General features: G+C 23.4%; 2 long non-coding RNA genes across 2 annotated transcripts; one reads left to right on the forward strand and one right to left on the reverse strand.

Moving 5' to 3' along the window:
- Nucleotides 1-309: 309 nt before the first annotated feature.
- Nucleotides 310-802, forward strand: LOC135927279 (uncharacterized). Its single transcript, XR_010572027.1, has 4 exons — nt 310-343; nt 481-533; nt 576-628; nt 671-802. It is a non-coding gene; the product is annotated as an uncharacterized LOC135927279 (long non-coding RNA).
- A 284-nt stretch (nt 803-1,086) lies between these two features.
- LOC135926560 (uncharacterized) lies at nt 1,087-3,216 on the reverse strand. Its single transcript, XR_010571913.1, has 3 exons — nt 3,057-3,216; nt 2,900-3,011; nt 1,087-2,857 (listed from the first exon to the last, which is right to left on the reverse strand). It is a non-coding gene; the product is annotated as an uncharacterized LOC135926560 (long non-coding RNA).
- Nucleotides 3,217-15,656: the final 12,440 nt, after the last annotated feature.

The raw sequence follows: 15,656 nt of genomic DNA on the forward strand, positions 1-15,656 counted from the left end.
AGCTCTTTGAGATTGGCCCAACAAAAAAACGTTTGACATGGGCTACTCCAACAGTAAACGTACGCAAAACAAATGGAGAAATCAGGATTTGTGCGGATTTTAAGGTGACATTAAACCCATATATTTTAGGCTATAGTTACTTGCCACTATGCTGCATTTAAAAAAGTAAAATTTTCATTTTTTAAAGAACGCATGCATTTATAAAAGTAAAATTTTTTATTTTTTAAAGAACGCATGTTTCGATTTCAAGATAAATATTTTTTTTTACTTATTAAATTTTCATTTTTTAGGATCAAATTTTGAAATGATATGGATTTAGACAATTGTAATAGAGCCTATATGGGTATAAATATTTTTTTTTACTTATTAAATTTTCATTTTTTAGGATCAAATTTTGAAATGATATGGTTTTAGACAATTGTAATAGAGCCTATATGGGTATAAATATTTTTTTTTACTTATTAAATTTTCATTTTTTAGGATCAAATTTTGAAATGATATGGTTTTAGACAATTTTAATAGAGCCTATATGGGTATAAATATTTTTTTTTACTTATTAAATTTTCATTTTTTAGGATCAAATTTTGAAATGATATGGTTTTAGACAATTGTAATAGAGCCTATATGGGTATAAATATTTTTTTTTACTTATTAAATTTTCCTTTTATAGGATCAAGACCCTGCTATAATAGAAGACCCTTTAGAAATTTATGTTAAATTTTTATCAATATTTAGTATCACTAAAAATAAAGATAGCAACAGCAAAAGATTTCCATATGGCAACCTAAAAACAACTCAAAACTTAGAAGAATATATTATATTTTTTACTAATTTGTTGAATTTTTCAAAATATTTTATTTAGAATTAACTTAGATCTAGACTCTTCCAAAATTTATGATTAATTTTTAAATCTAAATAAACTAGATAAATTTAGATTCTTTTTAGCAAATATTTATTTACTTTTTCATAATATTTATTTTTTTAAAATGATTACACTATTTAAATTTATTAATATAATAAAAATAGATACAATTATAATTATTTTGAAAATAATTTTTGAAATGATAAGGTTTTAGGTATTTGTATTAGGGCCTCTATGGGTAATTCTTGTAGATTTTGGTTTGTGATATCTTGCTCTAAGAAAAGATCAATATCAGTGTCTATTTCTTTGTTTAAAGCTTTTTTTTTATTAAAAATAGTCAGCTGCATTTTTTTCTTTTTTCTGTTTATTTTTTGTGGCATTTGTAAAGTTTTAATTAATTCTAAAGAATTTGAACAAGAAGGTAAATTTATAATATTTTCCTTGTTTTCCAATATATTTATCCTTTTTTTGGTTTTCAGGTATTCTAAGTTACAAACCTTTTCACATGCTTCTCTTAATTCCTGAAAGCATAACATCATCAGATCAATTGGTAGCTCCTTAATGAAGTTGCCAATATTATTGTGAAAATATTCTTGTCATCTTATATATTTTATTATCTGTAAATTTGCAATCATTTTTAGTATTTTTTGGAAAAATTTCTATATCTAAATCATCTCGTTCCTCTTCATAAATATCATTATTTTCATTTAAATATGGTTGAAGATTATATTCTTTCGACCACCTCAATGCACATAAAGAGTCATCATAGAGACAGATATCGTTGTCCTCTCTATATTTGAAAATATGTTTACAAGGTAAAAGATACCTTTGCTGGAAACCACAATTACATAGTTTCTCACTAACATTGAAGTCTTCATAAGTTATATTATGAGAATATTTTATTTGTAAGTGTACTCTATTAAAAGCTTTTAAAGTTAATAATTTAAAATATAAAAATTGTGGAGATGATGGCAGCAGACTTGTATTATTTAGTCTACTATTGGAAAGGATTATATTCCTATTCTTGTCCTCCAAACAATTTAAATATTCATTCAAATTTTTGTAGAAGATAAATAAAGAAGAATTCCTTTTAATGATCCTTTTTAGGGCCCGATTTGTCCCTTCAATTCTATTGTTTGTAAAGTTTCCAAAATTTAAGGATTTGTTTCTCCACGCTAGGCTAAATTCTTCACGAATTCCATGCCAATTTTTATCATAGTATAAAAATACCCTTTGATGTTTAGAATTTTTTAAAAAATAATAATATTTCCAATATATGCCTGGGGTTTCTGCATACACTAATTTTTTAAATAGGAGTAGCATTTTTTTAACTTCTATAAAAGTTAAATTGTATTTAATTGTTGTAATTTGTCTTTTAAATATTTGTAAAACATGAAAGATACAAATTTCCAATTTTGCATTGGGAAATTCATCTTGATATATTGATCTTTCGTAAAATTTTTATCAGATATGATTGTTAGAGTTTTTAGAAAATTATTATTATATTTTTTAAATATTTGGCACATTTTTTTGATAGTCATGGAGCTTATAAAACTAACCAGATGGCAACTATTCTGGTATTTTCTTCACCATCTATTATGCCCAAAGTAAAGACTGGTAAGTGATAAGAGTTTAGATTATATGTGGCATCAATTAAGACAACTTCAGGATATCTATAATAATGACTTTGCATTTTATTAGTTTGATAATATAATGCTTTGAAGATGTCATTTTCTTCAAATAATTCGACAATATTAGAGACATCTAATTTTATTGTTTTAATGAGGTCTTCCAGATCATTAATGCTACATGGATTTTTCATATATTTATGTTTGAGATTATATAAATCCCTTTTAGTAATAATAAAAAATTTTTTTTTCATCTCTTGATGGATCAAGGTAAGATTTCCATCATATTTAAGAGCTTGATGAATTATAGTTTTTTGATCATCATCCAATTGTCTTTGGCGGGAAGATGCCATGAACAAAGATAGATCTAAATAAAAATTATGTTATCCACATTTAATAATAATAAAACCTCTATCATGATTATGTATATCATATATACGGATACATTTTAGGTATGATCCATCTTGGGTAAACGAGATTCTAGACAAGCAATTTTTTTTCACTGACAATCTTTGTCTTTTCTTTTTAAAAAAATGCTTATATACTTACATTTTAAACAATTATACCTTTTGATTTGGACGATCTGACTTTGCCGTCATAGCATTGGTAATAAAGTCGTTCATATATTATTGAAGACTTAAATATAGGGTCCTTAGATTTTTTAGAACGATATATTGAATAATTTGTATTATTGCTAATTTCGTATTTATTCAGCCATTCTTTTAAAATGATGAATATCTAACATTAACTATAAAACGTATGTAATAAATAATATATATTAATTTGTACCTGCAAGAGTAGTATCATTTTTATAATTTCCAGTAGGGCATAATTCAATTCCAGTAGAATCTAATTCAATTCTAGCAGGGTCAAATATCATATCCATTTGTATAAAAAATAGTATTAATTGTATAAAAAAGTGTAATAAAAAATAGTATTAATTGTATAAAAAAGAGTTTTATAAATAAAATATAATTTTTTTAAAAAATGGATGCGTTCTTTAAAAAATGGAAATTTTATTTTTTAAATTTTTTTAAATGCAACCATGCGTTCTTTAAAAAATGAAAATTTTACTTTTTTAAATGCAGCATAGTGGCAAGTAACAATAGCCTATATTTTATACGATTATCATATTATGCCAACGGTGGATGATCTTTTAACCAAATTAAAAGATGGGTTGAAATTTACGGTTATAGATTAGAAAGATGCACATTTACAATTACCTATAAAAGAGAGTTCAAAAGAATACTTAACCATATCAACCCATATTCGTTATTTCCAATATCAATGTATGCCTTTAGGTCTTTCTAGTGGGCCGGCCATTTTCCAATGATATATGGATAATTTATTACAAGACTGCCAAATGACCGAAGTATATCTTGACGATATTATCATAACGGGGAAAAATGATGTAGAACATTTGAATAACGTAAAAAAAAGTATTAATGAAATTAAAACAGGTGGATATGAAGGCAAAATGGGCCAAAATACGCTTTTTAAATGAATCAGTTTCTTTTCTAGGTTTTGTAGACAAAAATGGAATACACCCAGCGAAAGAAAAAATAGATGCTATTCGAAGGATACCAACTCCTAATAATATACACCAATTACGATCTTTTTTAGGACTTGTGAATTATCACGAGAAATTTTTGCCACATCTGCATGGAATTGCCGCTCCACTGCATAAATTAACAAGCATTAAATGTTCCTGGGGTTGGTCGTACAGGGAACAAGAGGTATTTGATAAAATAAAACAGCTTTTATCAGTAAATAAAACGCCAATTGCATATTCGCCAAACTTGCCAATTATATTGGAATGCGACGCCTCCAACAATGGTTTTGGAGTTGTGTTGTGTCATTTAGTAAAAAAAAAGGTATTAGCAGACCTATTGCATTATCCTCGCGAACATTATTGGAGTCAGAGAAAAATTATGCACCAATAGAAAAAGAGGCACGAGCACTTTTGTTTAGAATGGAAAAATTTCAAACTTTCATTTTCGTCGAAAATTTATATTGCGAATTCACAAACCTTTGGAAAAATTATTTGGTGATAAACGGGCAGCGTCTACATGACAGGATTTTCACTGGATGCAAACCCCCTTCAAAAACCTTTGCCTACCCCCCTAAAAAATCCCCGCCGCCTTCGGCGGCTATGTCTTTTTATCATTATTTTCACCTATTTATTTATTGATACTCTTTTCAAATAATTTATAAAGGATAACTTAAATTAATCTATCTCTACTACCAACTATCGATATTTTGTGAATATAAAGAATTTATTTTTTAGATAATAAATTTAATTAAAACATCCACTATTTACAATGAATTAATTATTATGGCATTATGAGCTTGCTGAAATATCGAAACCTTTTAAATTATATTTAAAAGGATAGTTTATTTGGAAAACAATGTGTATGATTGTTTGCAATATATAGATTTGGTCGATGAATTGTATTATAATAATACTATAATAAAAGTATTGATTTTTAATAAATTTTGTCTTATTTCATCTCTAAATTTAATAGATAACCCCCCCACAAAATTTATCCTACCCCCATTAGCAGCTTAATCCCTACCCCCTCAAAAAAATAGGATGCAAACTGTTCCTACCCCTCCCGCTCATGTAGACTCTGTGGGAACTACCTAAAATATCCAATAGTCGATTAACGCGCTTGGCTTGGAAAATATCCGCATATGATTTTGATATTGAATATGTTCCAGGAAAAGAAAATAAAGTAGCTGATACTTTATCTAGAGTGCCAGTAGAAGGCATAGAATCAAATAAATCCAAAAAATGCGTTAAAAATCAGAGCTATAAATTTGCACGATGTAAATATTAGTCAAGTTGAACTCCAAAAAGAAACAAGGAATGATAGCTTGTTTAAAAAAGTAGTTAAAAACATTGAGCGTGGATGGGTGGATTTTGATGCGAAAAAAGATACAGAGTTAGTTTGTTTTTATAATCGTAGAGAGGAATTGTCAGTAGATCATGATAATTCCAACCGTTTTGAGAAAATCAATATTAACGATTATACACAGAGGACATCCAAGAATAAATGCTATGAAATCAATTTTTAGAATTTATTATTGGTGGCCTAATTGCGATAAAGACATTGAACAATATGTTCGTCAATGTATGTCATGTCAAAGTAACCGGTCGATTATTATGGAGGTTCCTTTATATTAGTGGAACTTATCTAATATGCCATGTGAACGAATTCATTTGGATTTCGCGGGGCCTATTGATTCGTATTCATGGTTAGTTGGAGTTGATGCACATACTAAATGGGTTGAGGTTGAGTTAATGAGAGAGACCACGTCCACGACAATGATCAGGGCTTTAAGGAAATGGTTCGCATGGTTTGGAACACCTAGACAAATTGTATTAGATAATGGACCTCAATTTATTTCTGGAGAATTTCGAAAATTTTGTTTCGAGAAAAATATTAAATTGATACATACAACACCTACCATCCAAAAACGAACAGTTTAGAGGAAAGAACGATACGAACCCTCAAGAGTCGATATTTTGCAACTAGGAAAGACATCAGGGAGCCTGATGAAGCCATGGCAGAAGTTTTGATAGCGTATATAATGGGTGAACATCAATCAACTGGACGTTCACCGGCAAAGTTATTATTGGGGCGAAATAAAACGGGATTAAATTGGTTACATCCAAATGTTAGGAATGAAATGGAACGATCGAATATATGACAAAAAGCAGCGCATGATGAACATAGTCAAATGAGGGAATTTGAGATTGCACAACCGGTATGGGTCATAATGAGATAAATTCAGGTTGGAGAGAAGGAATTATAAAATCCAGAACTGGTAGATATTCTTATTTGGTAGAAAGCAAGGATAAAATGGTACGAAAGCATGCGGATCAACTTCGAAAAAGGGAGGTAGCTAAAGAAATAGAGAAGTCTGCCAGTGGAAGAAAATAAAGAAAATATGTAGTCAGAGAGAGAGGAAGAAGATATAAAAAATAGAGTCATATATAGTTGAGATTTTAGAAAATGTGGAAGATAACGGAAAACTAGAAACGCGGAAATCACAAAGAGCTAGGAAACCTACAAATCGGCTGATTGAGGAATTGTAAGATCATATGTGTGGGGATATGTTATAAATGAGATATATTATATATATTATTGTTATAAATGTCATATACATATCAATCACATAGTTTTATAATAATTGTCATGTGATAGAATACTTGATTTACATATACATAGCGGCAATGTGAAAATTCCGGCAATGTGAGGTAGTGGTAGGCAGGGTAATTTTGTTATTTCGGCAAAGTGCACATTGCCGGGTTAAATCAGGCAATGTATTCTATTTTACAAATTAATAAATTTGTTATTTATTTGAGATTAATTTATCATTTATTTGTGATTAATTTATTATTACTTTAATAAATTTTTTTAAATATATTTTTTTGATTGATTTTTTTTTAAAATATATTAATAATTTGTTACATTATATTTTTTGATTGATATTTTTTTTTAATATATTTTTTTGATTGATTTTTTTTTAAAATATATTTTTAATTTGTTACAATATAGTTTTTGATTGATATTTTTTTATATATATATATTTTTTTTAAATATATTTTTTTGATTGATATTTTTTTAAAATATATTTTAATTTGTTACAATATATTTTTTGATTGATATTTTTTTATATATATTTTGATCGCTAATTTTTTTAATTTTAGTGTTATATGTTTTTTAAATAAATTTTTTAAATATATTTTTTTTAAATATATTTTTTTTGATTGATATTTTTTTTATATTTTATATTTTATGTGTTTATGATTTTTTTTAATAAATTTTTTTAAATATATTTTTTTGATTGATATTTTTTTTTAATATATATATTTTTTTAAATTTGTATTTGATATATCTTTTGATCGCTAATTATTTTAATTTTTGTGTTATATGATTTTTTTAATAAATTTTTTTGATTGATATTTTATAATATATCTTTTTAATAAATTTTTTAAACATATTTTTTTGAGATATTTTTTAATATATATTTTTAAAATGATTATTATATATTTATGTTTTACGTAATTTTATCTATTATATATCTTTTGATAGATAATTTTTTAAGTAATAGTGACAAATGTCATAATCGTTATTTTTAAACTTTTTTGAGTTTTTTTAAAGTAAATGGGTAAAAATATGTTTTGTAAACATGTTAAATTAATATTTCAGTGAAAGTGTACTATAGAAAAGTGACAATTGTCATAATCGTTATTTTAGAACTTTTTTAAGTTTTTTTAAAGTAAATGGGTAAAAATATGTTTTGTAAACATGTTAAATTAATATTTCAGTGAAAGCGTACTATAGAAAAGTGACAATTGTCATAATCGTTATTTTAGAACTTTTTTAAGTTTTTTTAAAGTAAATGGGTAAAAATATGTTTTGTAAACATGTTAAATTAATATTTCAGTGAAAGTGTACTATGAAAAAGTGACAATTGTCATAATCGTTATTTTTGAACTTTTTTGAGTTTTTTTAAAGTAAATGGGTAAAAATATGTTTTGTAAACATGTTAAATTAATATTTCAGTGAAAATGTATTAGGAAAAAGTGACAATTGTCATAATCGTTATTTTTGAACTTTTTTGAGTTTTTTTAAAGTAAATGGGTAAAAATATGTTTTGTAAACATGTTAAATTAATATTCCAGTGAAAGTGTACTATGGAAAAGTGACAATTGTCATAATCGTTATTTTAGAACTTTTTTGAGTTTTTTTAAAGTAAATGGGTAAAAATATGTTTTGTAAACATGTTAAATTAATATTTCAGTTAAAGTGTACTATGGAAAAGTGACAATTGTCATAATCGTTATTTTTGAACTTTTTTGAGTTTTTTTAAAGTAAATTGGTAAAAATATGTTTTGTAAACATGTTAAATTAATATTTCAGTGAAAGTGTACTATGGAAAAGTGACAATTGTCATAATCGTTATTTTTAAACTTTTTTTAGATTTTTTAAAGTAAATGGGTAAAAATATGTTTTGTAAACATGGTAAATTAATATTTCAGTGAAAGTGTACTATGGAAAAGTGACAATTGTCATAAGCATTATTTTAGAACTTTTTTGAGTTTTTTTAAAGTAAATGGGTAAAAATATGTTTTGTAAACATGTTAAATTAATATTTCAGTTAAAGTGTATTATGGAAAAGTGACAATTGTCATAATCGTTATTTTTGAACTTTTTTGAGTTTTTTTAAAGTAAATGGGTAAAAATATGTTTTGTAAACATGTTAAATTAATATTTCAGTGAAAGTTTACTATGGAAAAGTGACAATTGTCATAATCGTTATTTTTAAACTTTTTTTAGATTTTTTAAAGTAAATGGGTAAAAATATGTATTGTAAACATGTTTAATTAATATTTCAGTTAAAGTGTACTATGGAAAAGTGACAATTGTCATAATCTTTATTTTTGAACTTTTTTGAGTTTTTTTTAAAGTAAATTGGTAAAAATATGTTTTGTAAACATGTTAAATTAATATTTCAGTGAAAGTGTACTATGGAAAAGTGACAATTGTCATAATCGTTATTTTTAAACTTTTTTTAGATTTTTTAAAGTAAATGGGTAAAAATATGTTTTGTAAACATGGTAAATTAATATTTCAGTGAAAGTGTACTATGGAAAAGTGACAATTGTCATAAGCATTATTTTAGAACTTTTTTGAGTTTTTTTAAAGTAAATGGGTAAAAATATGTTTTGTAAACATGTTAAATTAATATTTCAGTTAAAGTGTATTATGGAAAAGTGACAATTGTCATAATCGTTATTTTTGAACTTTTTTGAGTTTTTTTAAAGTAAATGGGTAAAAATATGTTTTGTAAACATGTTAAATTAATATTTCAGTGAAAGTTTACTATGAAAAAGTGACAATTGTCATAATCGTTATTTTTAAACTTTTTTTAGATTTTTTAAAGTAAATGGGTAAAAATATGTTTTGTAAACATGTTAAATTAATATTTCAGTGAAAGTGTACTATGGAAAAGTGACAATTGTCATAATCGTTTTAGAACTTTTTTGAGTTTTTTTAAAGTAAATGGGTAAGAATATGTATTGTAAACATGTTTAATTAATATTTCAGTTAAAGTGTACTATGGAAAAGTGACAATTGTCATAATCTTTATTTTTGAACTTTTTTGAGTTTTTTTAAAGTAAATTGGTAAAAATATGTTTTGTAAACATGTTAAATTAATATTTCAGTGAAAGTGTACTATGGAAAAGTGACAATTGTCATAATCGTTATTTTTAAACTTTTTTTAGATTTTTTAAAGTAAATGGGTAAAAATATGTTTTGTAAACATGGTAAATTAATATTTCAGTGAAAGTGTATTATGGAAAAGTGACAATTGTCATAATCGTTATTTTTGAACTTTTTTGAATTTTTTTAAAGTAAATGGGTAAAAATATGTTTTGTAAATAAGTTAAATTAATATTTCAGTGAAAGTGTACTATGGAAAAGTGACAATTGTCATAATCGTTATTTTTGAACTTTTTTGAGTTTTTTTAAAGTAAATTGGTAAAAATATGTTTTGTAAACATGTTAAATTAATATTTCAGTGAAAGTATACTATGGTAAAGTGACAATTGTCATAATCGTTATTTTAGAACTTTTTTGAGTTTTTTTAAGGTAAATAGGTAAAAATATGTTCGAAAAAAACTTAGAATGTTTGGTGTATAATCTTAGTAATTGTTTAAAATAAATATAAATATGAGGGCTAATTTTGAAAATGCTAAAATTAATTTTGTAATTATATTCATTTTCGAAAAGCTATTTAATACTTTGATAGATTTAAATTTCAATAGTAGCTCTAACTTGTAATTTCAGATCATTCACTAAATTGAATAAATATTTAAAATGTATTTACTCACAGAATTGAAATAAATAAATCAAAGATATTATAGTTAGTTGATATACAAATAACCGATGCTGGATTCTATATTTAAATATATTTCATAGTTAACATTTTAGGGAAAAATAAATTAATCTACAATTAATTTAATCTTATATTGGCCTACTATTATAAATTATATTAAAAAAACATTTCCGGATGTTATGAAGATTAAAGTTTAATCATAATAGTGAAATTTATTATCATTTGAAGTGATAAATGTTTTATTAATCAAAGAATAACGATTTGCAGGAAAATATCTCATCATTAATTTTGAATATATAAATAAAAGCGTATTTAGGAATTTTATTGTTGATATTACTGTTAGTGACTTAAAAATATAAAACATATCTAAACTGAAATTTTAATTTAATATGTTTACAAAACATATTTTTACCTATTTACTTCAAAAAAACTCAAAAAAGTTAAAAATAACGATTATGACAATTGTCACTTTTCTATAGGACACTTTCACTGAAATATTAATTTAACATGTTTACAAAACATATTTTTACCTATTTACCTTAAAAAAACTCAAAAAAGTTCAAAAATAACGATTATGACATTTGTCACTTTTCTATAGTACACTTTCACTGAAATATTAATTTAACATAATTACTTTTACCCATTTACTTTAAAAAAACTTAAAAAAGTTCAAAAATAACTATTATGACAATTGTCACTTTTCTATAGTACACTTTCACTGAAATATTAATTTAATATGTTTACAAAACATATTTTTACCCATTTACTTTAAAAAATCTAAAAAAAGTTTAAAAATAACGATTATGACAATTGTCACTTTTCCATAGTACACTTTCACTGAAATATTAATTTAACATGTTTACAAAACATATTTTTACCAATTTACTTTAAAAAAACTCAAAAAAGTTCTAAAATAACGATTATGACAATTGTCACTTTTCCATAGTACACTTTTACTGAAATATTAATTTAACATGTTTACAAAACATATTTTTACCCATTTACTTTAAAAAAACTCAAAAAAGTTCAAAAATAACGATTATGACAATTGTCACTTTTCCATAGTACACTTTAACTGAAATATTAATTAAACATGTTTACAAAACATATTTTTACCCATTTACTTTAAAAAAACTCAAAAAAGTTCTAAAATAACGATTATGACAATTGTCACTTTTCCATACTACACTTTCATTGAAATATTAATTTAATATGTTTACAAAACATATTTTTACCCATTAACTTTAAAAAATCTAAAAAAATTTCAAAAATAACGATTGTCACTTTTCCATAGTACACTTTCGCTGAAATATTAATAACATATTTACAAAACATATTTTTATCTATTTGGTTTAAAAAAACTCAAAAAAGTTCAAATATTACGATTATGACATTTGTCACTATTACCTAAAAAATTATCTATCAAAAGATATATAATAGATGAAATTACGTAAAATATAAATATATAATAATCATTTTTAAAATATATATTAAAGTAATCAATCAAAAAAATATTAAAAAAATTTATTACAAATATATATTAAAAATTATCAATCAAAAAATATCAATCAAAAGAATATATTTAAAAAAATTTATTAAAAAAATATATTAAAAAACATCAATCAAAAAAATTTATTAAAAAAAATCATATAAACACAAAAAATTAAAAATATCAATCAAAAATATATATTTAAAAATATTAATTTAAAAAATCAAATAACACAAAAAAAAATATCAATCAAAAAAATATATTTAAAAAAATTTATTAAAAAAACATATAACACAAAAAATAAAAAAAATTAGCGATCAAAAAGAAAAATATCAATAAAAAAATTATATTGTAACAAATTAAAATATATTTTAAAAAAAATATCAATCAAAATATATATTGTAACAAATTAAAATATATTAAAAAAAAATATAATATTAATCTTAAAAAATTATTAATAATAACGAAAAAATTATTAATAATAACGAAAAAATTATTAATAATAACGAAAAAATTATTAATAATATAATATTACAAAAATTACACATTGCCTGATTTAACCCGGCAATGTATACTTTGCCGAAATAACAAAATTACCCTGCCTACCACTACCTCACATTGCTGGAATTTTCACATTGCCGCTAACATACATACTAAATAAAGAAATTGTATAAAAACTATTTTATATATATTTATTAGTTTAGTTTGATGAATAACACATATAATCTTAAGTAATTTACCATATTATTTATGATTTATTTAAAAATATAAATGTGAATAAAATTAAATAGTTATTAAAAAATAATGTGGATTTAGATGGCGCATAAATATAAATATTATTTTATATAATTAGATATTAATTTAAAATAATAAAATAATATATTTAGGAAATAGTAACAGTTAAATATTATTTGTAACTTAGTTAAAATAATAAACTAAGCTTTAATCAGTATATGTTTTTAAAAATATGTATAAATATAAATAAAATAGACTATAATACATGGTTTATATTATAATTATAATAAAATAACACAATAATTCCAGTAGGGTTTAATTCGATCATATTTGACTTTAATTAATTATAAAAAAAAATGGAGAACTAATTTTTAATAAAATAATTTTTATTTATGGAAAAAAATATATTTATTTATAAATAAAAAAAAAATTATTTTGAAATAAATAAATATTGTTAATGGTAAAAAAAACAACATGCGTTCTTTAAAAAATGAAAATTTTATTTTTTTTATAATTTTTTAAATGCAACAATAGTTGCAAGTAACCGATAGAATACATGATTTACATATACATATTAAATAAAGAAATTGAATAGTAATTAACTAGGTTCTTTTATAAGTAAATGTCCAAATTAGTCAGATTTTTTATAAGTAAATGTCCAAATTAGCCAGATTTTTTTATCAGTAACCTCTTTCACAATGTACAAATTAGTAAAGTTCTTTTATCAGTAATATTTTTTCCAAAGTCCAAATTAGCATAGGTTATTTTATTAAATTACCATAGGTCCATATCCAAGTTTTCACAGCATTATTTTCCATAATGTTTCATTTTTACTGAACCATCAATTTCCCAAATCATCACTATCTCAACTAAATCCCCAAATTAATTATCACAAATTATCTATAATCTTAAAATCATATTTAAATCCATTTACCTCTTTATTCATACCAGATGGCCTTTCATATTTGATGAATATTTTCTAATCAATAAAATCCCAAATCATTAACCAAAATCCAATAATTTTTCAATTCATTCTTCATATAAGATCTATAAAAAAATTTGAAAAAAATAGTTTTCTTTTTATAGCTATTTACGGTTTTTTGTAGTACTTATTTTGAATATAATATAATTATGACATATTAAAGACTAATCCACAAAACATATTTTCGCAAGCTTATTTGATTTCCATGGATAGTATAAATTAGCATATGATATATCTCAAGTTATTTAGTGAAAGAAATTCGCTTCTATTTATTCAATTCACAAAAATAGGAAGAAAATAAATACATTCTTCTCATCTTAAACTAAAGATTGCTACAAAATTTTATAACTTTAGTAACTTACTAATCTTTTATTTACAATGATATATGTAAGAATAATGGTTGATTATTAAAAAAAATCCTATTCGCCAGGCAACAGTTTGTAGGAAAGGTAATGAATTATGATATTCTTTGCAGCTCTCATTTTTAGATTCTCCATATCATTTTCCGTTGATTGTCAGATTTGATAAGATTTATAACCGTATTGAAATCAAATAAATTGAAATTTTGAGTTTATTAATTTTAATTAGATTTATTAGAGATCGCTAAGGTAAATTTTATTTATTTTCTAAATAAATATCTAAACCATATCTAACTTGTTTAGGTATGAATTTTATCCTGTACATTTGCAGTTGCATATCGCCATCACAATTAGCCATATATTTTCAGTTAAATTTTTCTTCATCCAACTAAATAAATATATTTATATCCGATAACTTGCATTTTCTATTAGGTATAGCCTTAAGTTGAAAAACATAAAAGAAATAAAGCTTATTCGGTTATAACAACCAAAATAAATCGCAAGAGCTATTAAATTATTGCCAGTTCATTTAGCTCGAATCGCCTTCACAACACAAATTTTATATTATAATATAATCAATCAATTTTTTAATTATTATATTATTCTTATTAGATTCTTTTATCAAAAAATTTACCATTCATATTCATATAAATGATAATGTTTACTATTTTTAATTAATAGGTATATTTATGAATAATTCAGTTTAAAAAAATTGAATATGATTTAATTCATTTCGAATCGTATTCGTTTTTGAATAAGCCAAATTACTATATAACTAATTAAAAAAAGTTTATACTTTAGTCTGATTCGTTCCCGACCCTATATTGATAGATAAAAATAAATATTTATTTTATGGATTTAAATATATGAATGAAATATTAACTTTCGTAAAATTCGTATAATTATAAAACCTGGAAAAAATTTACGCTCATCTTTCGTTCGGTTATTACTGAATTTATCTATTATCCATCTTTTAAATTTAGGCCAACATTTTATATTTCTATTTAGTTCTAAAAAATAAACTCTGATACTATAAATTATTTAAATATTTTAACCTTTAACTTTCTTAGGAAGGCTTTTTTCATCGATTCCCTGACAGCATGAAAAAATATAAACAATTTTAATAAGAAATTAATGATTATATTATAAAAAGATGAAATAAATTCCAAAATTAACGTATTACAAATTAACAAAAATGTATAATAATCTAGGATTATCTTTCAATGATCGTATCAATGATATAATTATCTTTAAAATCCCACAAAATAAATTCTTGAGAATTAGGATAAGTGTTACTTTTGGCATGATATAGTATATTATAATAAAAAGTATTAGAATACTGCTTCAGAAAATGTATGATCATCTAGAATTATCTTTCAATGATATAATTATCTTTAAAATCACAAAATAAATTCTAACATCTTTGAGAATTAGGGTTTATAAGTGTTACTTTTGGCATGATATAGTATATTATAATAAAAAGTATTACAATACTGCTTCAGAAATTATTTTCCAAATGATCGCGATGCGATTGCTTTATATTTCCTAGTAATTGGTCATTGAAGCGATTTATTTGAGTTTCAAATGATCAAAAAGTCTGATCTTAAATAGTTAAATTAATACAAAGTTTTTAATAAATTTTGTATGAATGATGATAGGAGATTATCGATTGGAACTTATTTATTGT

Source organism: Gordionus sp. m RMFG-2023, chromosome 3, assembly GCF_954871325.1.
Source record: "Gordionus sp. m RMFG-2023 chromosome 3, tfGorSpeb1-WG-v2, whole genome shotgun sequence".
Lineage (NCBI taxonomy): Eukaryota > Metazoa > Nematomorpha > Gordioida > Chordodea > Parachordodidae > Gordionus > Gordionus sp. m RMFG-2023.